Source organism: Thalassophryne amazonica, chromosome 2, assembly GCF_902500255.1.
Source record: "Thalassophryne amazonica chromosome 2, fThaAma1.1, whole genome shotgun sequence".
Classification (NCBI taxonomy): domain Eukaryota; kingdom Metazoa; phylum Chordata; class Actinopteri; order Batrachoidiformes; family Batrachoididae; genus Thalassophryne; species Thalassophryne amazonica.
The window spans coordinates 106007539-106033771 of record NC_047104.1 but is presented as its reverse complement, the minus strand read 5'-3'; the positions used below and the strand labels follow the sequence as shown (position 1 = coordinate 106033771).

General features: G+C 42.1%; 1 long non-coding RNA gene across 4 annotated transcripts in view; it reads left to right on the top strand.

The window, feature by feature from the left end:
- Positions 1-24055: 24055 nt before the first annotated feature.
- Positions 24056-26233, top strand: part of LOC117528532 — a 30813-nt gene continuing 28635 nt past the window's right edge. The window contains exon 1 of one of the 4 annotated variants that reach the window (XR_004565810.1): positions 24056-24090. This is a non-coding gene — a long non-coding RNA (uncharacterized LOC117528532). Of the gene's footprint in view, positions 24101-26101; positions 26150-26233 lie in introns of those variants that run through there. The other 3 variants (XR_004565807.1, XR_004565812.1, XR_004565802.1) reach the window with 3 other exon arrangements.

The following is a 26233-nucleotide window of genomic DNA, read 5'->3' as shown; positions in this document are numbered from 1 at the left end:
TATGAGATGAACTCAAAGATCTAAAACTTTTTCCACATACACAATATCACCATTTCCCTCAAATATTGTTCACAAACCAGTCTAAATCTGTGATAGTGAGCACTTCTCCTTTGCTGAGATAATCCATCCCACCTCACAGGTGTGCCATACCAAGATGCTGATTAGACACCATGATTAGTGCACAGGTGCAGTTTTGTTTTATTTGGGGGGGATACCAGTCAGTATCTCGTGTGACCACCATTTGCCTCATGCAGTGCAACACATCTCCTTCGCACAGAGTTGATCAGGTTGTCAATTGTGGCCTGTGGAATGTTGGTCCACTCCTCTTCAATGGCTGTGCGAAGTTGCTGGATATTGGCAGGAACTGGTACACGCTGTCGTATACGCCGGTCCAGAGCATCCCAAACACGCTCAATGGGTGACATGTCCGGTGAGTATGCCGGCCATGCAAGAACTGGGACATTTTCAGCTTCCAAGAATTGTGTACAGATCCTTGCAACATCGGGCTGTGCATTATCCTGCTGCAACATGAGGTGATGTTCTTGGATGTATGGCACAACAATGGGCCTCAGGATCTCGTCACGGTATCTCTGTGCATTCAAAATGCCATCAATAAAATGCACCTTGTTCTTCGTCCATAACAGACGCCTGCCCATACCATAACCCCACCGCCACCATGGGCCACTCGATCCACAACACTGACATCAGAAAACCGCTCACTCACACGACGCCACACACGCTGTCTGCCATCTGCCCTGGACAGTGTGAACCGGGATTCATCCGTGAAGAGAACACCTCTCCAACGTGCCAAACACCAGCGAATGTGAGCATTTGCCCACTCAAGTCAGTTACGACGACAAACTGGAGTCAGTTCGAGACCCCGATGAGGACTACGAGCATGCAGATGAGCTTCCCTGAGATGGTTTCTGACAGTTTGTGCAGAAATTCTTTGGTCATGCAAACCGATTGTTTCAGCAGCTGTCTGAGTGGCTGGTCTCAGACGATCTTGGAGGTGAACATGCTGGATGTGGAGGTCCTGGGCTGGTGTGGTTACACGTGGTCTGCGGTTGTGAGGCTGGTTGGATGTACTGCCAAATTCTCTGAAACGCCTTTGGAGACGGCTTATGGTAGAGAAATGAACATTCAATACACGAGCAACAGCTCTGGTTGACATTCCTGCTGTCAGCATGCCAATTGCACGCTCCCTCAATTCTTGCGACATCTGTGGCATTGTGCTGTGTGATAAAACTGTACCTTTCAGAGTGGCCTTTTATTGTGGGCAGTCTAAGGCACACCTGTGCACTAATCATGGTGTCTAATCAGCATCTTGGTATGGCACACCTGTGAGGTGGGATGGATTATCTCAGCAAAGGAGAAGTGCTCACTATCACAGATTTAGACTGGTTTGTGAACAATATTTGAGGGAAAAATTACGGCACAAAAAATAACAGATGCAACATACAATCCCAGACAAAATAAATTAAAAGCAAGGTATAAAAGCCTGCATTAAAACAGCATAAAACATATGTCACAGAATCATAGAATCTAATGTAATTGACCTTGTTTGACCTTTACTTTGGAGACTAAACATACAACACATTCAAAACTATTTCATTTATTAATCATTTTTTAACCAATAATTTGCATATTTTTTACTGAAATTGGAGCAACTTTAACTTTTGATCCCTGTCCAAACTGAAAATGACCTTTGTCACTGTGTTTTCACTCTGCCTGGTCACTATTGTGCTGTTTCGGTGTTTGCTCAGACTGACATCACCCACTGAGAAATGGAGAGTAAAATGTATTTCCAGAAATGTAGATGCTGACTCGCCAAATGAGAGGTTTAATTAGCAATAAAGTATGACAGCGACCACTGATTATGACCACGTGTGTGGATAGACTTACAATCACTAACACTTTGATGTTGTGTTGTTGAATGACACGTTAAACACCATGCGACATGTCCATTAAAGCAGTGAGTGGAAAATAGAAATGATGTATAATTGGTGAGTTATTTTCTAAATAAAAGCATTCAGTTAAATCTGAACTTTCTCAAAGTTAATTAAAACCAATGATTAAGAAGGTTGAGTCAAGGCAACATGAGCCAAAGACAGCAGGAGACATTTTAAACTTCACACTGACTGCTGTCTGCAGTCTGTATTCAGTATGTAACTGTGATATGATAGTTTTAACTTCATATTTGTTAGTTGTAGTCTTTTATTTAGAGTCCTTCATTGTAAATGTGATTAATGATGTATTCTGCTGATTAGATTAGAGATTAGATTAGATAGAACTTTACTGATCCCTTGGGAAGACTCCCTCAGGGAATCTGAGGTTCCAGCAGTATTGTGTAGCAGCACACAGGGTAAGAAGCACACAGAGTATCAAGAGTGAAAATAAAAAAAATTGCAAATATAAATATTGTTGTTGTTGTCGCTTCAGCTGTTCGGGGTTGCCACAGCGGATACAGCCAGATCCGCATTGCTTTTTTGGCACAAGTTTCACGCCGGATGCCCTTCCTGACACAACTCCAGTTTTACCCAGAGAAACACACACAACCCTGTTGTTCCAAAGAGGTCTCCCATCCAAGTACTAACCAAGACCCTCACTGCTTAGCTTCTGAGATCTGATGGGATCTTGCTAACGCAGAGCAGACTGGCTGCAATAAATACGCAAATATAAATACGAGGCATAGTGATCGCTACTGGTTTACTGGCTACTACTGTTCCTCTCCTTCCCGTCCTCTGTCTTCCTGTTACTCCTCCTCCTCCCCCTAAGTGTGGAGATGTACAATCTGATGGCCTGAGAGACAAAGGAGTTTTTCAGTCTGTTGGTCCTGCACTTGGGAAGAAGCAGTCTGTGGCTGAAGAGGCTCCTCTGGTTGCTGATGATGGTGTGCAGTGGGCAGAAGTGTGCTATTTAAATTTTTCCTATGGTCAAACAAAAAGCAAACAAAGATCACAAGACATTATCAAATTGAAGTGAAGGAGTTGAAGTACCTCGGGGTCTTCTTCATGAGTGAGGAAACAATGGAGCATGAGATTGGCCGGACAATTGGTGCAGCAGGGGCGGTGTTGCATTCGCTCTACTGTACTGTTGTGTCAAAAAGGGCGAAGCTCTCGATCTACTGGTCAATCTTCGAACCTATTCTCACCTATTGTTATGAGGTTTGAGTCATGACCAAAAAAACTAGATCACGGTTACAAGCAGCCGAAATGGGTTTACCTAGGAGGGTGGCTGGTGTCTCCCTTAGACATAAGGTGAGAAGCTCAGTCATCCGTGGGGAGCTCGGAGTAGAACCGCTGCTCCCTTGTGTTGAAAGGGGCCAGCTGAGGTGGTTCGGGCATCTGGTAAGGATGCCTCCTGGTTGCCTCCCTAGGGAGGTGTTCCAGGCACGTCCACCTGGGAGGAAACCCCGGGAAAGATCCAGGACTAGGTGGAGAGATTATATCTTCACACTGGCCTGGGAAAACTTCAGGATCCTCCAGTCAGAGGTGGGCAATGTGTCCAGGGAAAGGGAAAACTGGGGTCCCCTGCTAGAGCTGTTGCCCCGCGACCCAATCCCGGATAAGCAGATGAAGCTGAGTGAGTGATGAGTGATGAATTGCAATACTTACAGAATCACATTTGTTAATAATCAAGATACGTATCGTATTGAGTATTGTCCCAGTCCTAGTGTCTATGGGAGATTTTTTACCTACATTCTTTACTATATGTTTTGGAGACACCCACTGACCTACATTCGCTGTGCATTTTAAATAAAATAATAATGTTTTTTCGTGCAACAGAATGCTGTTTGTTTTATGTGTGTGAAAGGTGCCTGTATGATTTCTATAAGAACATGTTTCTATTGAGTGGGGGGGTCTGTCTGATGGTTGTTCTAGTGATCTGGAGCTGATTTCTGGGCAGGTTCTGCTTGACATGCTCTGCGTCTGCCGTCTGCCTGCTATAGGCTCTGCTGGCTATAGCTTGTGGCGCTCCCAGTGGAGTAAGTGCTTTCCACTAACAAAATGCAAAATACAAAATTAATAAAAACACCCTTTGAAACTGACAAATATGCCTCAGGCAAGCTATCGGCCCGCTGGCTGCTTAAAATTTAATCAGTATTTTTTGTTTATTTATTTATTTTCCACAGCCACGCTCATCTTTTTAATAACATGTTGCCGAGACTCTCTATATACAAAGTTTTCCTCTGTCAGGAATTACAGAGGGCCTGTCAGTTCACGGTCTCGACTCCCTCAGGGGGTTTTGAGAAAATAAACTAAGCAGATTTATTTTAGCTCCTAACCTTAGTCCTTGTCCTCCTTGAAACTGGTTCTCCGCTTGTTTGTTTCAGCTCGTATTGTAACCTGCATCCTCAGATCAGTTCACATTCATCCTCTGGAAATCAAATACATTGTTCTAAAACTGAAAAGGAATGGGTAAAATGAGAGAACTGTTGACACTGAATGCAGCACACCAAATTCCCTGATAGCTCTCTCATACTGATGTAATATTCATGCACTCATTTATAATTTAATCATATTAACACAGGATTTCAGTCAGTGACAACAGGCAGTCAATCCTTCATCTAAGTGTCAATCACATTCTCTCATCAAGGCTAAATGTGGGCAGTAATGGCACAAAGACACACCAGCATCAAAATATCTACACCCTGTTACTGTTGAATATGAGTCTGCAGCATTTCTAACAAATGGGAAGACATGTTTCAAAGACTTTGTCCAACCACACTTAATTATAGAGGACCATCACAGTGTGAAATGTACAACCCCAATTCCAATGAAGTTGGGATGTTGTGTAGAATGTAAATAAAAAAAGAATACAATGATTTACAAATCCTCTTCAACCTATATTCAGTTGAATACACCACAAAGACAAGATATTTAATGTTCAAACTAATAAACTTTATTGTTTTTGTGTAAATATTTGTTCATTTTGAAATGGATGCCTGCAGCAGATTTCAAAAAAGCTGGGACAGTGGTTTGTTTACCACTGTGTTACATCACCTTTTCTTCAAACAACACTCAATAAGTGTTTGGGAACTGAGGACACTAATTGTTGAAGCTTTGTAGGTGGAATTCTTTCACATTCTTGCTTGATGTATGACTTCGGTTCTTCAACAGTCTGGGATCTCCGTTGTCACATTTTGTGCTTCATAATGCGCCACACATTTTCAATGGGCGACAAGTCTGGACTGCAGGCAGGCCAGACTAGTACCCGCACTCCTTTACTATGAAGCCACGCTGTTGTAACACATGCAGAATGCGGCTTGGCATTGTCTTGCTGAAATAAGCAGGGACGTCCCTGAAAAAAAGACGTTGCTTGGATGGCAGCATGTGTTGCTCCAAAACCTGGATGTACCTTTCAGCATTGATGGTGCCATCACAGATGTGTAAGTTGCCCATGCCATGAGCACTAACACACCCCCATTCCATCACAGATGCTGGCTTTTAAACGTTGTGCTGGTAACAATCTGGATGGTCTTTTTCCTCTTTTGTCGGGAGGACATGACGTTCAGGATTTCCAAAAACAATTTGAAACATGGACTCATCAGACCACAGCACACTTTTCCACTTTGCGTCTGTCTATTTCAAATGAACTCGGGCCCAGAGAAGGTGGCGGCATTTCTGGATGTTGTTGATATATGACTTTCGCTTTGCATGGTAGAGTTTTAACTTGCACTTGAGATGTAGCGACAAACTGTGTTAACTGACAATGGTTTTCTGAAGTGTTCCTGAGCCCACACGGTAAGATCCTTTACACAATGATGTCAGTTTTTAATGCCTGAGGGATCAAAGGTCACGGGCATTCAATGTTGGTTTTCGGCCTTGCCACTTATGTGTAGAAAGTTCTCCAGATTCTCTGAATCTTCTGATTATACTATGGACTGTAGATGATGGAATCCCTAAATTCATTGCAAATGAACATTGAGAAACATTGTTCTTAAACTGTTGGACTATTTTTTCATGCAGTTGTTCACAAAGTGGTGATCCTCACACCACCTTTGCTTGTGAACAGCTGAGCCTTTTGGGGATGCTCCTTTTATACCCAATCATGACACTCACCTGTTTCCAATTAACATGTTCACCTGTGGGATGTTCCAAACAGGTGTTCTTTGAGCATTATTGCCCCTATCCCAGCTTTTTTGAAGCATGTTGCAGGCATCCATTTCAAAATGAGCAAATATTTGCACAAAACAAAAAATTTTATCAGTTTGAACATTAAATATCTTGTCTTTGTGGTGTTTTCAATTGAATATAGGTTGAAGAGGATTTGCAAATTATTGTATTCTGTTTTTATTTACATTTTACACAACGTTCCAACTTCATTGGAATTGGGGTTCTATAACAGACACACAGATTTGGGCCTTAGATAATTATGATATACATGATTTTGATGATCATTAAAAATTGAAATAATCTGAATAAAATTCATATTCACAGTGAAAAGCCTCATATTGAATTTGATTGTATTCTGTAAAGATGACATATTACTCGTAAGTCACATCTGACCATATCAAATCTAAATGTCTAAATATCTAAATATTTCAGGCTGACAATACCTACACGATATAAATGATTTCCACACAGTTGTACTGCTGGATTGTGTGCTGTCTGCCCGGAGGGAGGCCAGTCTCTTGTTATTACACACAAGAAAATGTGAATGTGAGCTAAATTCCCCTTGGCAGGTTTATCTCCTCTGTGGAAAAAGCTCCCAGTTTCATGCTGCTTTATCCTTTTCTTACTTTTTAAGTTATTAATTGGGAGTCAAAGCTTTCAGCAGAGGAATAGCTCCAGAAGACAAGAAATGCTTGAACTTCTCATGCATAAATATTAATGAGCAATATATTATGCATATTATTCTTTAAATACCACATAAAATGTGTTTTTGTGGCTAAATCTTAATTTTGCATATGCTCTTAAGCAATCTGCATTAAATAATAATTGCCATTAAATTGATGGCAGAAGCAGCTTTGGTACTGTCAATCAAGTTTGTCCAGACACTGTCTGACATGTTGTCTCTTGTCACATTCAGCTGTCATCTCATCATTGTTCACTGCAGCATCTCAGAGTGCAGCAGAATCAGCACATGCAGCAGTACGTCCCATCACTTTCCTGTCTGTACGAGTCACAAAGATCCTTAAATTAACTCTAGGTTGTCCTTAAATAAGAGAGGAAAAAACTTTGAAAATTATAGTTTGTCAATGTACTGTACGAGGGCTGTCAATAAAGTAAGGGTCCTTTTTATTTTTTTCAAAAACTATATGGATTTCATTCATATGTTTTTACGTCAGACATGCTTGAACCCTCGTGCGCATGCGTGAGTTTTTCCACGCCTGTTGGTGACGTCATTCGCCTGTGAGCACTCCTTGTGGGAGGAGTCGTCCAGCCCCTCGTCGGAATTCCTTTGTCTGAGAAGTTGCTGAGAGACTGGCGCGTTGTTTGATCAAAATTTTTTCTAAACCTGTGAGACACATCGAAGTGGACACGGTTTGAAAAATTAAGCTGGTTTTCAGTGAAAATTTTAACGGCTGATGAGAGATTTTGAGGTGATTCTGTCGCTTTAAGGACTTCCCACGGTGCGAGACGTCGTGCTGCACTCTCAGCCGCCGTCGTCAGCCTGTTTCAAGCTGAAAACCTCCACATTTCAGGCTCTATTGATCCAGGACGTCGTGAGAGAACAGAGAAGTTTCAGAAGAAGTCAGTTTCAGCATTTTATCCGGATATTCCACTGTTAAAGGAGATTTTTTTAATGAAAGACGTGCGGACGGGTCAGCGCGTTGGGACGCAGCCGACGCGGTGCGGCGGCACAGGAAAAACACCTCCGTGTTGATAACCATTTGTAAAATCCAGGCGGCTTTTGATGGCTTTCAGTGGAGTGAGTATATGAGAAATTGTTTAACAGGCAGGACATGTTCCAACTTGTCCTTAAGGCTTTCAACAGAGGTGTTTTTCCTGTGGTGGAGTGTCGCGGCGGCTGCGTCCCGACGCGCAGACCAGTCCGCACGTCTTTCATTAAAAAAATCTCCTTTAACAGTGGAATATCCGGATAAAATGCTGAAACCGACTTCTTCTGAAACTTCTCTGTTCTCTCACGACGTCCTGGATCAATAGAGCCTGAAATGTGGAGGTTTTCAGCTTGAACAGGCTGACGACGGCGGCTGAGAGCGCTGAGCGACGTCTCGCACCGTGGGAAGTCCTTAAAGCGACAGAATCACCTCAAAATCTCTCATCAGCCGTTAAAATTTTCACTGAAAACCAGCTTAATTTTTCGAACCGTGTCCACTTCGATGTGTCTCACAGGTTTAGAAAAGATTTTGATCAAACAACTCGCCAGTCTCTCAGCAACTTCTCAGACAAAGGAATTCCGACTAGGGCTGGACGACTCCTCCCACAAGGAGTGCTCACAGGCGAATGACGTCACCGACAGGCGTGGAAAAACTCATGCATGCGCACGAGGGTTCAAGCATGTCTGACGTAAAAACATATGAATGAAATCCATATAGTTTTTGAAAAAAATAAAAAGGACTGTTACTTTATTGACAGCCCTCGTACTTCAGAGGATCTTTGTCAACTGTAGAAGTGTCCAGCAGTTGCTTGTGGAGGTTCAGGTGAAGAGTATCATTTGCATTGTGAAGGAACATCTACAGCATTCTGGCCATGTGGTGCATTTTCCTAGACATGATCCATCACACAAGTAACGGATGAGCACTGAGGACTCCAGTGAGTGGAGCAGGTCAGGGGATGCCAACATTTTCAATGGCTGTGGCAGATAGATGGTTACTTTCAAGAGGTAGGGATGGACTGGTTGTCTGTCTGGGTGGTTGCCATCCAGGACCAAAGGTGGCTCTATGGTGTGCTGGCAGTGGAAACGTGTGGCAGTACTGCATTCTGCCAGAGCTGAGCTGACTGGACGGGGCGTCCTACACTTGAAATCATGAAACAAATATCCTTTACTTGGTGATTTGTGGTAACTTGACTGTTTGTTTCCAGCAGTGATTTGGGAATATTTCACAGTTCCAGTATTTAAGCACTGATTCATATCAGTGCCTGATGTGAATATTCATTGTTAACTGTAATTATTACAGCCACCAAGGATGTAATAAAATCATTGGCATTTATTTATTTACAGTATGTATTTGCCTGTCTGCTTGTTAGCAGGTTTAACGCCAAAACTAGTGCACAGATTTGAAAAAATTTTCACTACAGATAGATATTAGGGCTTGGAAGACTCCACTGATTCTGAAGGTGATCCCGATCTGGAGTTGCCGATGTCAGATATCTCTGATTGCTCTTGTTGACAAATAGATTTAGTGACTTGAGACATCAAAGTACCGTTATGGTCAAATTATCATATAAGCACACTTACAAAAGCTCTAAATTTTAGTGGTGTAATCTTTCATAAGCAAAATGTTATTATATTATGCTGGTTTTTGTCTGTCATTCTTTCTATCTTCATGTGTGTGTGTGTGTGTGTGTGTGTGTGTGAGAGAGAGAGAGAGAGAGAGAGAGAGAGAACAAATTCCTGTGAACATTGCAACCTATTACCAATAGTTAATAAAAAATCCTTGAGTTGAAAGGAAAAGAAAAAAATCATGGTGCTGTTTTACTGATTGGTCCTCAAAGATGCGTAATCACTTTCATTTAAAACCGGAAAACATAACTGAATTGCTGCTGCTCATGACCACTGAGAACCAGATTCATTCTCAGTGATTGTGCGTTAATTAATCTGTGAGGTAAACTCAGACAGAAAACCTGCAGTACACCTCCATGTGGCTGAGACCCAAGGTGAGTTTTATATTTGGTTTGGGAGCAATTTTTTGCCAAAATGCCAAAGATTTTTACTCTTGAACATATGATATAGTGATCATTTTCTTGCATCCAACGTACATAAAACCTTTATAAAATTTTCAGAAAAATGAGTTGACAGGGTGGCATGGTGGATTAGGGTTACCACTGTTACCATCATGGGACAAGAAAGGTCGTGTGATCACCGCATTGGTGAACACTGAAGGTGGCAATAAAATAGTGAACCTTTTTTCAAGAACACAAAACATTATTAGGGCATTCGAGGATCATGTCTTTGTCCACTAGATTCAAATTGGTGCCCTCAAAGTGAAAAATTGTAAGTTAAAACCATATGATCCTAAATGACTTTTGAACTTTACAAAAAGAAAACCTCTAAAGTGCAGTTCGTGGTTCATCCGTTACCAGTTTGATGGAGATAAGCCACAGGACCCTGGAATGATGACAAAACAGACGAAATGATTCGCAAATTACAGGATGATATTCAATTAAACACAAAACAGCAATTTACAATTTACATGAATTGTCATATGTAGTGTTTTATTCAAACATTCATTCTTGAAATATTCATGTTGATAAGAATTACACGGTGGGTGGCACAGTTGCTTAGTGGTTGCACCCGTTGCCTCACAGCAAAAGCTGCCCTGCTGATCGCTAGCCCGTCTGGTCCTTTTGGTGTGGAGTTTGCATGTTCTCCTCAGGTTCGCGTGGGTTCCCTCCGGGTGCTTCCGGCTTCCTCCCACTTCCAAAACCATGCAGGTCAGATTAAATGGGAGAGACTAAATGGAGTGCAGGTGTGAATGACTTTGTTTGTGTATATGTGGCCTGTGACAGACTGGCATCCTGTCCAGGGTGTAGCCCCACATCTGGCCCTATGACTGCTGGGATAGGCTCCAGCACCCACCCCCCCCCCCCCCCCCGATTGGCGTAAGCACCAATAGAAAGAATGAACAAGACACTGCTGACAGTCACTCACGCACTCAGGAGCACTTCAGCACCATGGACAGCAACTTAGGGAGTTTTTCAGCTTTGTTTTTTAAAGTTTTAAATCCAAACACTGAGCTGTTTTCATGAAACACAGTCAAGTAAAAATAAATAAATAATAAACTGCACATGACAGGAATAATAGATCATCGGAGGATATCTCTGTGTAAGCTACATCCTCTGAAGGCCCCGCAGACATTCAGCGCATCTCAGTGGTAGGGGCTCCACAGCTGTCCCCCCCCGCTCTCCATCACTGGAAGTATTTCAAGGGACAGCGCCTTTGGATGTGAGCAATTCATAACGCAAATTATACAAACAGGATATTAACATGGCTGCCGGCGTGTTTACCCTCCCTGTGTTGTTACATCGCAGTCGGGTCCTTGAGCCATACACGAATGTGCGTGCGTGCACATCAGTCAAAACAGTGTGAGATGTAATTCCTCAGTTTTTCATAATGTGATCATATAACAACAAACACACAATGAAATATGCCTGACATCAAAGAAGGAAATGATTATGTATTTCATAACTCTTTTTTAAGTTTTTGAAAACAGGCAACAGAGTGTTGATGCACTGACATCCTTGTGGACTTAATTGATAGTGATGCAGCTGCAGGACAATGCTTGTATTATCATGTGAGCTGCCTGCCCCTGGGCATCAGCTTGCTGATTTTTATTTTATATATATAATATAATATATATATATATATATATATGTGTGTGTGTGTGTGGTGTGTGTGTGTGTGTGGTGTGTGTGTGTGTGTTGTGGGTGTGTGTATTCATGCCCTGCATGTGTCTTATCACCTAAATTGGCTGCCGTGTCATTTTCCTGTGTGGGTGTTGATTGTGCTGTGGCAGCTCCAGTAACAGATGAAGCAAAATAAAGAAGCTCACTTTCACAGAGGATTTGAATTAAAAGGCTGTGCAATAACAAGCTCTTTCTCTTTGACATTTGTTCAAAATTTGTACAGTCGTAGAATACAAAACCTCAGATGTTCTTCAAAAAAAATGAAACAACGGCTGTAAATTTTTCATTTGAACATGAATTCTTTTTACCTGTTTAGTTGAGAAAGAATGGGTATGACTGCGCGTGCCCACCTTTCATCATTCAGCCTGGCTGTTAGCAGCGACTATCACCCCATGCATTAGAATGCATTAATTTGGAATCACAGCACTCTTCAAGTTCAAATATGAGCACTTAATTATGGACAGGGAATGAATATATTTAACAAAGGCAATCAGACAGAAGGGGATTTTCAGGAATACTGTTAAGTCTTCATTTCCATACCATAAGTCAGAACAAGATCTAAGATATGATTAAAGTGGGTGGTGACTCATTTTTTTGAGCAAAGCCAATTGATTCTAAATAGATTAAATGCAGTGTTGAGGCTGTCATTCTCAGCATCTGTGTGGATGTTAAAATTGCCCACTATAATTATCTTATCTGAGCTAAGCACTAATCAGACAAAAGGTCTGAAAATTCACAGAGAAGCTCACAGTAACGACCAGGATGACGATAGATACAACAATAAAACTGGTTTTTGGGACTTCCAATTTGGATGGACAAGACTAAGATTCAAGCTTTCAAATGAATTAAAGCTCTGTCTAGGTTTTTGATTATTAATAAGCTGGAATGGAAGATTGCTGCTAATCCTCCGCCTCGGCCCCGCTACGAGCATTCTGGCAGTTAGTGTGACTCGGGGTGTTGACTCATTTAAACTAAAATATTCATCCTGTTGTAACCAGGTTTCTGTAAGGCAGAATAAATCAATATGTTGATCAATTATTATGTCATTTACTAACAGGGACTTAGAAGAGAGAGACCTAATGTTTAAAGGTGATAGAGAGAGGTTGAATGGGGCATTAATCCTTGTTCTGTGATGTGATATGTAGCCCCAAAAAAATGGTTGGGTCTGTAATGGCTCAGAACCTTCCTAAAAGACTCTCTGAAATAGCTATGTTACTATGCTGGGTTTAGAATGCCTTGTTTGCTTTTAATGGTGTCGTTTCGGAGCTTATTTGGCACCCTCATTATGAAATGCATGTAGGTGTTGGCGCTGTTCGGTTGCCGTTGTTTGATTGGCTGCCCTTGCTCTTACTGAAAATGCCACTCAGAGGATTAGGAAAGTCTCCGGTTCAACTCAGAACAGAATGAAAATGATCGCTGATCACTCATTTCGCTGTCAATCAAAAATGGATTCCCTCAGACAGATCATCCAATCATCATGCAGAAGCTGGGCGTCCGGCCGGCCGAGGCCAGCCCACTGCCCCATAGACCCCCATACACGCAGAGCCTCCAATGGGCGGGACAAAGCCCAGCATTTATCCAATGACTCGTCTCGTTTTGCTGCACTTGTGTCGCTATTGAAGTCTGTGGACGACGGTTTAAAGCACTGTGAAGCTGCGGGTTTGAGTGATAGGAAATCCGCGTCGTTACCAGTGACAAGAAGCTGATTCTGAACAAAGTTGAGCGCGTTGTAGCGAAACGAGACAACAATACTTCACTAACTTATTTAACAGATCACATTTCACATTGCTGTTGAGTGATAAATCTTGTTCCTCGCCCACCAACATGAAGTCAGCCAGAGGCTGACTGTGACATAAAGTCCAGTCACAAAATATAATGATAATAAAAAAAAGATCCGAAATAAATTTAAAACAAATTTAAAACAAAAAAAGTGATACTTACAGGCTGTACTGATTACTGGGTTGATTTTGTTTGCAAAGTCGGAACTGACCCTCTACTGAGTATTAAATTTCGACTGAAGCCAGCTCGAAATTGTGCAAGGTTTGTGAAACAGTCCTCCGTGAAATGCGCAGAGCAAAGAAATAGTCGGCGGTTGTATGTACTGGGGATGCGGTTAAAATGAATAAAACCAGTGATCGTGTACATTGCTTTCCGTGGAAGAATATGTAAAGATCGTAGTCCGCTATGACAGCCTGGGAAGGCACACCTGTAGCTCGCCATTGCTCCTCTTCCAGTGTTACGAATGGGTGGGCACAACCTTATGAATAATTAATTTCGAAGGGGCGTGTATGAAAGGGTGTGTGTGGTGTGTGGGTGGGGGGCTATTGGTGAAAAAGTGACATAATTTTTTCTCAAAACGGACTGGCCTGTTTTCTAGGGGCAATTCAAAAAAGGAGAAATACTTGAAATAGAGGTTCTGAAACTTGCTGGCACTTCATGTGTATTCCCACAGCGGGGACTCTGAACTAACACCAAAAACATGAAAAAGATGATTTTGATTCTCTATCCCCTTTAATAGACCACATTTAACTGTTTTAGTCTGTGGTGCAGTTGAAGGTACTATATTATTTTTTTTTTTGAATTTTATGCTTAAATAGATTTTTACTGGTTGTTGGTGGTCTGGGAGCAGGCACCGACTCTACGGGGATGGGGTATTGGGGGGATGGCAGGGGAGAGAAGCTGCAGAGAGGTGTGTAAGACTACAACTCTGCTTCCTGGTCCCAACCCTGGATAGTCACGATTTGGAGGGTTTATTAAAATTGGCCAGATTTCTAGAAATGAGAGCTGCTCCATCCAAAGTGGGATGGGCCGTCTCTCTAACAGACCAGGTTTTCCCCAGAAGCTTTGCCAATTATCTATGAAGCCCACCTCATTTTTTGGACGCCACTCAGACAGCCAGCAAGTCAAGGAGAACATGCGGCTAAACATGTCACTCCCGGTCCGATTGGGGACCGGATTTATTGGGGCTTCATAATTTTTAATGCTTTTACGATATATTAAATGTGCCTAAAACATTTGCACAGTGCTACGTACATACACTCAACAAAATATAAACGCAACACTTTTGGTTTTGCTCCCATTTTGTATGAGATGAACTCAAAGATCTAAAACTTTTTCCACATACACAATATCACCATTTCCCTCAAATATTGTTCACAAACCAGTCTAAATCTGTGATAGTGAGCACTTCTCCTTTGCTGAGATAATCCATCCCACCTCACAGGTGTGCCATACCAAGATGCTGATTAGACACCATGATTAGTGCACAGGTGCAGTTTTGTTTTATTTGGGGGGGATACCAGTCAGTATCCGTGTGACCACCATTTGCCTCATGCAGTGCAACACATCTCCTTCGCACAGAGTTGATCAGGTTGTCAATTGTGGCCTGTGGAATGTTGGTCCACTCCTCTTCAATGGCTGTGCGAAGTTGCTGGATATTGGCAGGAACTGGTACACGCTGTCGTATACGCCGGTCCAGAGCATCCCAAACACGCTCAATGGGTGACATGTCCGGTGAGTATGCCGGCCATGCAAGAACTGGGACATTTTCAGCTTCCAAGAATTGTGTACTGTCCTTGCAACATCGGGCTGTGCATTATCCTGCTGCAACATGAGGTGATGTTCTTGGATGTATGGCACAACAATGGGCCTCAGGATCTCGTCACGGTATCTCTGTGCATTCAAAATGCCATCAATAAAATGCACCTTGTTCTTCGTCCATAACAGACGCCTGCCCATACCATAACCCACCGCCACCATGGCCACTCGATCCACAACACTGACATCAGAAAACCGCTCACATCACACGACGCCCACACACCTGTCTGCCATCTGCCCTGGACAGTGTGAACCTGGGATTCATCCGTGAAGAGACACCTCTCCAACGTGCCAAACACCAGCGAATGTGAGCATTTGCCCACTCAAGTCAGTTACGACGACAACGGAGTCAGTTCGAGACCCCGATGAGGACTACGAGCATGCAGATGAGCTTCCCTGAGATGGTTCTGACAGTTTGTGCAGAAATTCTTTGGTCATGCAAACCGATTGTTTCAGCAGCTGTCTGAGTGGCTGGTCTCAGACGATCTTGGAGGTGAACATGCTGGATGTGGAGGTCCTGGGCTGGTGTGGTTACACGTGGTCTGCGGTTGTGAGGCTGGTTGGATGTACTGCCAAATTCTCTGAAACGCCTTTGGAGACGGCTTATGGTAGAGAAATGAACATTCAATACACGAGCAACAGCTCTGGTTGACATTCCTGCTGTCAGCATGCCAATTGCACGCTCCCTCAATTCTTGCGACATCTGGGCATTGTGCTGTGTGATAAAAACTGTACCTTTCAGAGTGGCCTTTTATTGTGGGCAGTCTAAGGCACACCTGTGCACTAATCATGGTGTCTAATCAGCATCTTGGTATGGCACACCTGTGAGGTGGGATGGATTATCTCAGCAAAGGAGAAGTGCTCACTATCACAGATTTAGACTGGTTTGTGAACAATATTTGAGGGAAAAAATTACGGCACAAAAAATAACAGATGCACATACAATCCCAGACAAAATAAATTAAAAGCAAGGTATAAAAGCCTGCATTAAAACAGCATAAAACATATGTCACAGAATCATAGAATCTAATGTAATTGACCTTGTTTGACCTTTACTTTGGAGACTAAACATACAACACATTCAAAACTATTTCATTTATTAATCATTTTTTAACCAATAATTTGCATATTTTTTACTGAAATTGGAGCAACTTTAACTTTTGATCCCTGTCCAAACTGAAAATGACCTTTGTCACTGTGTTTTCACTCTGCCTGGTCACTATTGTGCTGTTTCGGTGTTTGCTCAGACTGACATCACCCACTGAGAAATGGAGAGTAAATGTATTTCCAGAAATGTAGATGCTGACTCGCCAAATGAGAGGTTAATTAGCAATAAAGTATGACAGCGACCACTGATTATGACCACGTGTGTGGATAGACTTACAATCACTACACTTTGATGTTGTGTTGTTGAATGACACGTTAAACACCATGCGACATGTCCATTAAAGCAGTGAGTGGAAAATAGAAATGATGTATATTGGTGAGTTATTTTCTAAATAAAAGCATTCAGTTTAAATCTGAACTTTCTCAAAGTTAATTAAAACCAATGATTAAGAAGGTTGAGTCAAGGCAACATGAGCCAAAGACAGCAGGAGACATTTAAACTTCACACTGACTGCTGTCTGCAGTCTGTATTCAGTATGTAACTGTGATATGATAGTTTTAACTTCATATTTGTTAGTTGTAGTCTTTTATTTAGAGTCCTTCATTGTAAATGTGATTAATGATGTATTCTGCTGATTAGATTAGAGATTAGATTAGATAGACTTTACTGATCCCTTGGGAAGACTCCCTCAGGGAATCTGAGGTTCCAGCAGTATTGTGTAGCAGCACACAGGGTAAGAAGCACACAGAGTATCAAGAGTGAAAATAAAAAAAATTGCAAATATAAATATTGTTGTTGTTGTCGCTTCAGCTGTTCGGGGTTGCCACAGCGGATACAGCCAGATCCGCATTGCTTTTTTGGCACAAGTTTCACGCCGGATGCCCTTCCTGACACAACTCCAGTTTTACCCAGAGAAACACACACAACCCTGTTGTTCCAAAGAGGTCTCCCATCCAAGTACTACCAAGACCCTCACTGCTTAGCTTCTGAGATCTGATGGGATCTTGCTAACGCAGAGCAGACTGGGCTGCAATAAATACGCAAATATAAATACGAGGCATAGTGATCGCTACTGGTTTACTGGCTACTACTGTTCCTCTCCTTCCCGTCCTCTGTCTTCCTGTTACTCCTCCTCCTCCCCCTAAGTGTGGAGATGTACAATCTGATGGCCTGAGAGACAAAGGAGTTTTTTCAGTCTGTTGGTCCTGCACTTGGGAAGAAGCAGTCTGTGGCTGAAGAGGCTCCTCTGGTTGCTGATGATGGTGTGCAGTGGGCAGAAGTGTGCTATTTAAATTTTCCTATGGTCAAACAAAAAGCAAACAAAGATCACAAGACATTATCAAATTGAAGTGAAGGAGTTGAAGTACCTCGGGTCTTCTTCATGAGTGAGGAAACAATGGAGCATGAGATTGGCCGGACAATTGGTGCAGCAGGGGCGGTGTTGCATTCGCTCTACTGTACTGTTGTGTCAAAAAGGGCGAAGCTCTCGATCTACGGGTCAATCTTCGAACCTATTCTCACCTATTGTTATGAGGTTTGAGTCATGACCAAAAAAACTAGATCACGGTTACAAGCAGCCGAAATGGGTTTACCTAGGAGGGTGGCTGGTGTCTCCCTTAGACATAAGGTGAGAAGCTCAGTCATCCGTGGGGAGCTCGGAGTAGAACCGCTGCTCCCTTGTGTTGAAAGGGGCCAGCTGAGGTGGTTCGGGCATCTGGTAAGGATGCCTCCTGGTTGCCTCCCTAGGGAGGTGTTCCAGGCACGTCCACCTGGGAGGAAACCCCGGGAAAGATCCAGGACTAGGTGGAGAGATTATATCTTCACACTGGCCTGGGAAAACTTCAGGATCCTCCAGTCAGAGTGGGCAATGTGTCCAGGGAAAGGGAAAACTGGGGTCCCCTGCTAGAGCTGTTGCCCCGCGACCCAATCCCGGATAAGCAGATGAAGCTGAGTGAGTGATGAGTGATGAATTGCAATACTTACAGAATCACATTTGTTAATAATCAAGATACGTATCGTATTGAGTATTGTCCCAGTCCTAGTGTCTATGGAGATTTTTACCTACATTCTTTACTATATTGTTTGGAGACACCCACTGACCTACATTCGCTGTGCATTTAAATAAAATAATAATGTTTTTTCGTGCAACAGAATGCTGTTTGTTTTATGTGTGTGAAAGGTGCCTGTATGATTTCTATAAGAACATGTTTCTATTGAGTGGGGGGGGTCTGTCTGATGGTTGTTCTAGTGATCTGGAGCTGATTTCTGGGCAGGTTCTGCTTGACATGCTCTGCGTCTGCCGTCTGCCTGCTATAGGCTCTGCTGGCTATAGCTTGTGGCGCTCCCAGTGGAGTAAGTGCTTTCCACTAACAAATGCAAAATACAAAATTAATAAAAACACCCTTTGAAACGGACAAATATGCCTCAGGCAAGCTATCGGCCCGCTGGCTGCTTAAAATTTAAATCAGTATTTTTTGTTTATTTATTTATTTCCACAGCCACGCTCATCTTTTTAATAACATGTTGCCGAGACTCTCTATATACAAAGTGTTTCCTCTGTCAGGAATTACAGAGGGCCTGTCAGTTCACGGTCTCGACTCCCTCAGGGGGTTTGAGAAAATAAACTAAGCAGATTTATTTTAGCTCCTAACCTTAGTCCTGTCCTCCTTGAAACTGGTTCTCCGCTTGTTTGTTTCAGCTCGTATTGTAACCTGCATCCTCAGATCAGTTCACATTCATCCTCTGGAAATCAATACATTGTTCTAAAACTGAAAAGGAATGGGTAAAATGAGAGAACTGTTGACACTGAATGCAGCACACCAAATTCCCTGATAGCTCTCTCATACTGATGTAATATTCATGCACTCATTTATAATTTAATCATATTAACACAGGATTTCAGTCAGTGACAACAGGCAGTCAATCCTTCATCTAAGTGTCAATCACATTCTCTCATCAAGGCTAAATGTGGGCAGTAATGGCACAAAGACACACCAGCATCAAAATATCTACACCCTGTTACTGTTGAATATGAGTCTGCAGCATTTCTAACAAATGGGAAGACATGTTTCAAAGACTTTGTCCAACCACACTTAATTATAGAGGACCATCACAGTGTGAAATGTACAACCCCAATTCCAATGAAGTTGGGATGTTGTGTAGAATGTAAATAAAAAAAGAATACAATGATTTACAAATCCTCTTCAACCTATATTCAGTTGAATACACCACAAAGACAAGATATTTAATGTTCAAACTAATAAACTTTATTGTTTTTGTGTAAATATTTGTTCATTTTGAAATGGATGCCTGCAGCAGATTTCAAAAAAGCTGGGACAGTGGTTTGTTTACCACTGTGTTACATCACCTTTTCTTCAAACAACACTCAATAAGTGTTTGGGAACTGAGGACACTAATTGTTGAAGCTTTGTAGGTGGAATTCTTTCACATTCTTGCTTGATGTATGACTTCGGTTCTTCAACAGTCTGGGATCTCCGTTGTCACATTTTGTGCTTCATAATGCGCCACACATTTTCAATGGGCGACAAGTCTGGACTGCAGGCAGGCCAGACTAGTACCCGCACTCCTTTACTATGAAGCCACGCTGTTGTAACACATGCAGAATGCGGCTTGGCATTGTCTTGCTGAAATAAGCAGGGACGTCCCTGAAAAAAAGACGTTGCTTGGATGGCAGCATGTGTTGCTCCAAAACCTGGATGTACCTTTCAGCATTGATGGTGCCATCACAGATGTGTAAGTTGCCCATGCCATGAGCACTAACACACCCCCATTCCATCACAGATGCTGGCTTTTAAAACGTTGTGCTGGTAACAATCTGGATGGTCTTTTTCCTCTTTTGTCGGGAGGACATGACGTTCAGGATTTCCAAAAACAATTTGAAACATGGACTCATCAGACCACAGCACACTTTTTCCACTTTGCGTCTGTCTATTTCAAATGAACTCGGGCCCAGAGAAGGTGGCGGCATTTCTGGATGTTGTGATATATGACTTTCGCTTTGCATGGTAGAGTTTTAACTTGCACTGAGATGTAGCGACAAACTGTGTTAACTGACAATGGTTTTCTGAAGTGTTCCTGAGCCCACACGGTAAGATCCTTTACACAATGATGTCAGTTTTAATGCCTGAGGGATCAAAGGTCACGGGCATTCAATGTTGGTTTTTCGGCCTTGCCACTATGTGTAGAAAGTTCTCCAGATTCTCTGAATCTTCTGATTATACTATGGACTGTAGATGATGGAATCCCTAAATTCATTGCAAATGAACATTGAGAAACATTGTTCTTAAACTGTTGGACTATTTTTTCATGCAGTTGTTCACAAAGTGGTGATCCTCACACCACCTTTGCTTGTGAACAGCTGAGCCTTTTGGGGATGCTCCTTTTATACCCAATCATGACACTCACCTGTTCCAATTAACATGTTCACCTGTGGGATGTTCCAAACAGGTGTTCTTTGAGCATTATTGCCCCTATCCCAGCTTTTTTGAAGCATGTTGCAGGCATCCATTTCAAAATGAGCAAATATTTGCACAAAACAAAAAATTTTATCAGTTTGAACATTAAATATCTTGTCTTTGTGGTGTTTTCAATTGAATATAGGTTGAAGAGGATTTGCAAATTATTGTATTCTGTTTTTATTTACATTTTACACAACGTTCCAACTTCATTGGAATTGGGGTTCTATAACAGACACACAGATTTGGGCCTTAGATAATTATGATATACATGATTTGATGATCATTAAAAATTGAAATAATCTGAATAAAATTCATATTCACAGTGAAAAGCCTCATATTGAATTTGATTGTATTCTGTAAAGATGACATATTACTCGTAAGTCACATCTGACCATATCAAATCTAAATGTCTAAATATCTAAATATTTCAGGCTGACAATACCTACACGATATAAATGATTTCCACACAGTTGTACTGCTGGATTGTGTGCTGTCTGCCCGGAGGGAGGCCAGTCTCTTGTTATTACACACAAGAAAATGTGAATGTGAGCTAAATTCCCCTTGGCAGGTTTATCTCCTCTGTGGAAAAAGCTCCCAGTTTCATGCTGCTTTATCCTTTTCTTACTTTTTAAGTTATTAATTGGGAGTCAAAGCTTTCAGCAGAGGAATAGCTCCAGAAGACAAGAAATGCTTGAACTTCTCATGCATAAATATTAATGAGCAATATATTATGCATATTATTCTTTAAATACCACATAAAATGTGTTTTTGTGGCTAAATCTTAATTTTGCATATGCTCTTAAGCAATCTGCATTAAATAATAATTGCCATTAATTGATGGCAGAAGCAGCTTTGGTACTGTCAATCAAGTTTGTCCAGACACTGTCTGACATGTTGTCTCTTGTCACATTCAGCTGTCATCTCATCATTGTTCACTGCAGCATCTCAGAGTGCAGCAGAATCAGCACATGCAGCAGTACGTCCCATCACTTTCCTGTCTGTACGAGTCACAAAGATCCTTAAATTAACTCTAGGTTGTCCTTAAATAAGAGAGGAAAAAACTTTGAAAATTATAGTTTGTCAATGTACTGTACGAGGGCTGTCAATAAAGTAAGGGTCCTTTTTATTTTTTTCAAAAACTATATGGATTTCATTCATATGTTTTTACGTCAGACATGCTTGAACCCTCGTGCGCATGCGTGAGTTTTTCCACGCCTGTTGGTGACGTCATTCGCCTGTGAGCACTCCTTGTGGGAGGAGTCGTCCAGCCCCTCGTCGGAATTCCTTTGTCTGAGAAGTTGCTGAGAGACTGGCGCGTTGTTTGATCAAAATTTTTTCTAAACCTGTGAGACACATCGAAGTGGACACGGTTTGAAAAATTAAGCTGGTTTTCAGTGAAAATTTTAACGGCTGATGAGAGATTTTGAGGTGATTCTGTCGCTTTAAGGACTTCCCACGGTGCGAGACGTCGTGCTGCACTCTCAGCCGCCGTCGTCAGCCTGTTTCAAGCTGAAAACCTCCACATTTCAGGCTCTATTGATCCAGGACGTCGTGAGAGAACAGAGAAGTTTCAGAAGAAGTCAGTTTCAGCATTTTATCCGGATATTCCACTGTTAAAGGAGATTTTTTTAATGAAAGACGTGCGGACGGGTCAGCGCGTTGGGACGCAGCCGACGCGGTGCGGCGGCACAGGAAAAACACCTCCGTGTTGATAACCATTTGTAAAATCCAGGCGGCTTTTGATGGCTTTCAGTGGAGTGAGTATATGAGAAATTGTTTAACAGGCAGGACATGTTCCAACTTGTCCTTAAGGCTTTCAACAGAGGTGTTTTTCCTGTGGTGGAGTGTCGCGGCGGCTGCGTCCCGACGCGCAGACCAGTCCGCACGTCTTTCATTAAAAAAAATCTCCTTTAACAGTGGAATATCCGGATAAATGCTGAAACCGACTTCTTCTGAAACTTCTCTGTTCTCTCACGACGTCCTGGATCAATAGAGCCTGAAATGTGGAGGTTTTCAGCTTGAACAGGCTGACGACGGCGGCTGAGAGCGCTGAGCGACGTCTCGCACCGTGGGAAGTCCTTAAAGCGACAGAATCACCTCAAAATCTCTCATCAGCCGTTAAAATTTTCACTGAAAACCAGCTTAATTTTTCGAACCGTGTCCACTTCGATGTGTCTCACAGGTTTAGAAAAGATTTTGATCAAACAACTCGCCAGTCTCTCAGCAACTTCTCAGACAAAGGAATTCCGACTAGGGGCTGGACGACTCCTCCCACAAGGAGTGCTCACAGGCGAATGACGTCACCGACAGGCGTGGAAAAACTCATGCATGCGCACGAGGGTTCAAGCATGTCTGACGTAAAAACATATGAATGAAATCCATATAGTTTTTGAAAAAAATAAAAGGACTGTTACTTTATTGACAGCCCTCGTACTTCAGAGGATCTTTGTCAACTGTAGAAGTGTCCAGCAGTTGCTTGTGGAGGTTCAGGTGAAGAGTATCATTTGCATTGTGAAGGAACATCTACAGCATTCTGGCCATGTGGTGCATTTTCCTAGACATGATCCATCACACAAGTAACGGATGAGCACTGAGGACTCCAGTGAGTGGAGCAGGTCAGGGGATGCCAACATTTTCAATGGCTGTGGCAGATAGATGGTTACTTTCAAGAGGTAGGGATGGACTGGTTGTCTGTCTGGGTGGTTGCCATCCAGGACCAAAGGTGGCTCTATGGTGTGCTGGCAGTGGAAACGTGTGCAGTACTGCATTCTGCCAGAGCTGAGCTGACTGGACGGGGCGTCCTACACTTGAAATCATGAAACAAATATCCTTTACTTGGTGATTTGTGGTAACTTGACTGTTTGTTTCCAGCAGTGATTTGGGAATATTTCACAGTTCCAGTATTTAAGCACTGATTCATATCAGTGCCTGATGTGAATATTCATTGTTAACTGTAATTATTACAGCCACCAAGGATGTAATAAAATCATTGGCATTTATTTATTTACAGTATGTATTTGCCTGTCTGCTTGTTAGCAGGTTTAACGCCAAAACTAGTGCACAGATTTTGAAAAAATTTTCACTACAGATAGATATTAGGGCTTGGAAGACTCCACTGATTCTGAAGGTGATCCCGATCTGGAGTTGCCGATGTCAGATATCTCTGATTGCTCTTGTTGACAAATAGATTTAGTGACTTGAGACATCAAAGTACCGTTATGGTCAAATTATCATATAAGCACACTTACAAAAGCTCTAAATTTTAGTGGTGTAATCTTTCATAAGCAAAATGTTATTATATTATGCTGGTTTTTGTCTGTCATTCTTTCTATCTTCATGTGTGTGTGTGTGTGTGTGTGTGTGTGTGTGTGTGTGTGTGTGTGAGAGAGAGAGAGAGAGAGAGAGAGAGAGAGAGAGAGAGAGAGAGAGAACAAATTCCTGTGAACATTGCAACCTATTACCAATAGTTAATAAAAAATCCTTGAGTTGAAAGGAAAAGAAAAAAAATCATGGTGCTGTTTTTACTGATTGGTCTCAAAGATGCGTAATCACTTTCATTTAAAACCGGAAAACATAACTGAATTGCTGCTGCTCATGACCACTGAGAACCAGATTCATTCTCAGTGATTGTGCGTTAATTAATCTGTGAGGTAAACTCAGACAGAAAACCTGCAGTACACCTCCATGTGCTGAGACCCAAGGTGAGTTTTATATTTTGTTTTGGAGCAATTTTTGCCAAAATTCAAAGATTTTTACTCTTGAACATATGATATAGTGATCATTTTCTTTGCACCAACTTACATAAAACCTTTTAAATTTTCAGAAAAATGAGTTGACAGGGTGGCATGGTGGATTAGTGGTTAGCACTGTTACCTCATGACAAGAAGGTCGTGGGATCACCGCATTTGGTGAACACTGAAGTGGCAATAAAAATATTGACCTTTTCAAAAACAAACCATTTTAGGGCAATTCTAGGATCAGTCTTTGTCCACATATTCAAATTGGTGTACCTCAAAGTGAAAAAATGTAATTTTAACCATTGATCCTAATGACCTTTGACTTTACAAAAAGAAAACCTCTAAGGGCAGTTCTGGGTTCATCCAGTTACCAGGTTTGATGGAGATAAGCCACAGGACCTGGAATGATGACAGAAACAGACAAATGATTCTCAAATTACAGGATGATATTCAATTAAACAAACAGCAATTTAACAATTTACATGAATTTGTCATATGTAGTGTTTTATTGCAAACATTCATTCTTTGAAATATTCATGTTGATAAGATTACACTGTGGGTGGCACAGTGGCTTAGTGGTTAGCACCGTTGCCTCACAGCAAAACGGCCCTGCGATCGCTTCCCGTCTGGTCCTTTTGGTGTGGAGTTTGCATGTTCTCCTCAGGTTCGCGTGGGTTCCCTCCGGGTGCTCCGGCTTCCTCCCACTTCCAAAACCATGCAGGTCAGATTAAATGGGAACTAAATGGAGTGCAGGTGTGAATGACTTTGTTTGTGTATATGTGGCCCTGTGACAGACTGGCATCCTGTCCAGGGTGTACCCCACATCTGGCCCTATGACTGCTGGGATAGGCTCCAGCACCCAGCCCCCCCCCCCCCCCCCGATTGGCGTAAGCACCAATAGAAAATGAATGAACAAGACACTGCTGACAGTCACTCACGCACTCAGGAGCACTTCAGCACCATGGACAGCAACTTAAGGAGTTTTTCAGCTTTGTTTTTTAAAGTTTTAAATCCAAACACTGGCTGTTTTCACGAAACACAGTCAAGTAAAATAAATAAATAAATAAACTGCACAATGACAGGATAATAGATCATCGGAGGATATCTCTGTGTAAGCTACATCCTCTGAAGGCCCCGCAGACATTCAGCGCATCTCAGTGGGAGGGGCTCCACAGCTGTCCCCCCCCGCTCTCCATCACTGGAAGTATTTCAAGGGACAGCGCCTTTGATGTGAGCAATTCATAACGCAAATTATACAAACAGGATAATAACAATGGCTGCCTGCGTGTTTACCCTCCCTGTGTTTACATCGCAGTCGGGTCCTTGAGCCATACACGAATGTGCGTGCGTGCACATCAGTCAAAACAGTGTGAGTGTAATTCTCAGTTTTTCATAATGTGGATCATATAACAACAAACACACAATGAAATATGCCTGACATCAAAGAAGGAAATGATTATGTATTTCATAACTCTTTTTTAAGTTTTTGAAAACAGGCAACAGAGTGTTGATGCACTGACATCCTTGTGGACTTAATTGATAGTGATGCAGCTGCAGGACAATGCTTGTATTATCATGTGAGCTGCCTGCCCCTGGGCATCAGCTTGCTGATTTTTATTTTATATATATATATATATATATATATAATATATATATATATGTGTGTGTGTGTGTGTGTGTGTGTGTGTGTGTGTGTGTGTGTGTGTGTGTGTGTGTGTGTGTATTCATGCCCTGCATGTGTCTTATCACCTAAATTGGCTGCCGTGTCATTATTTC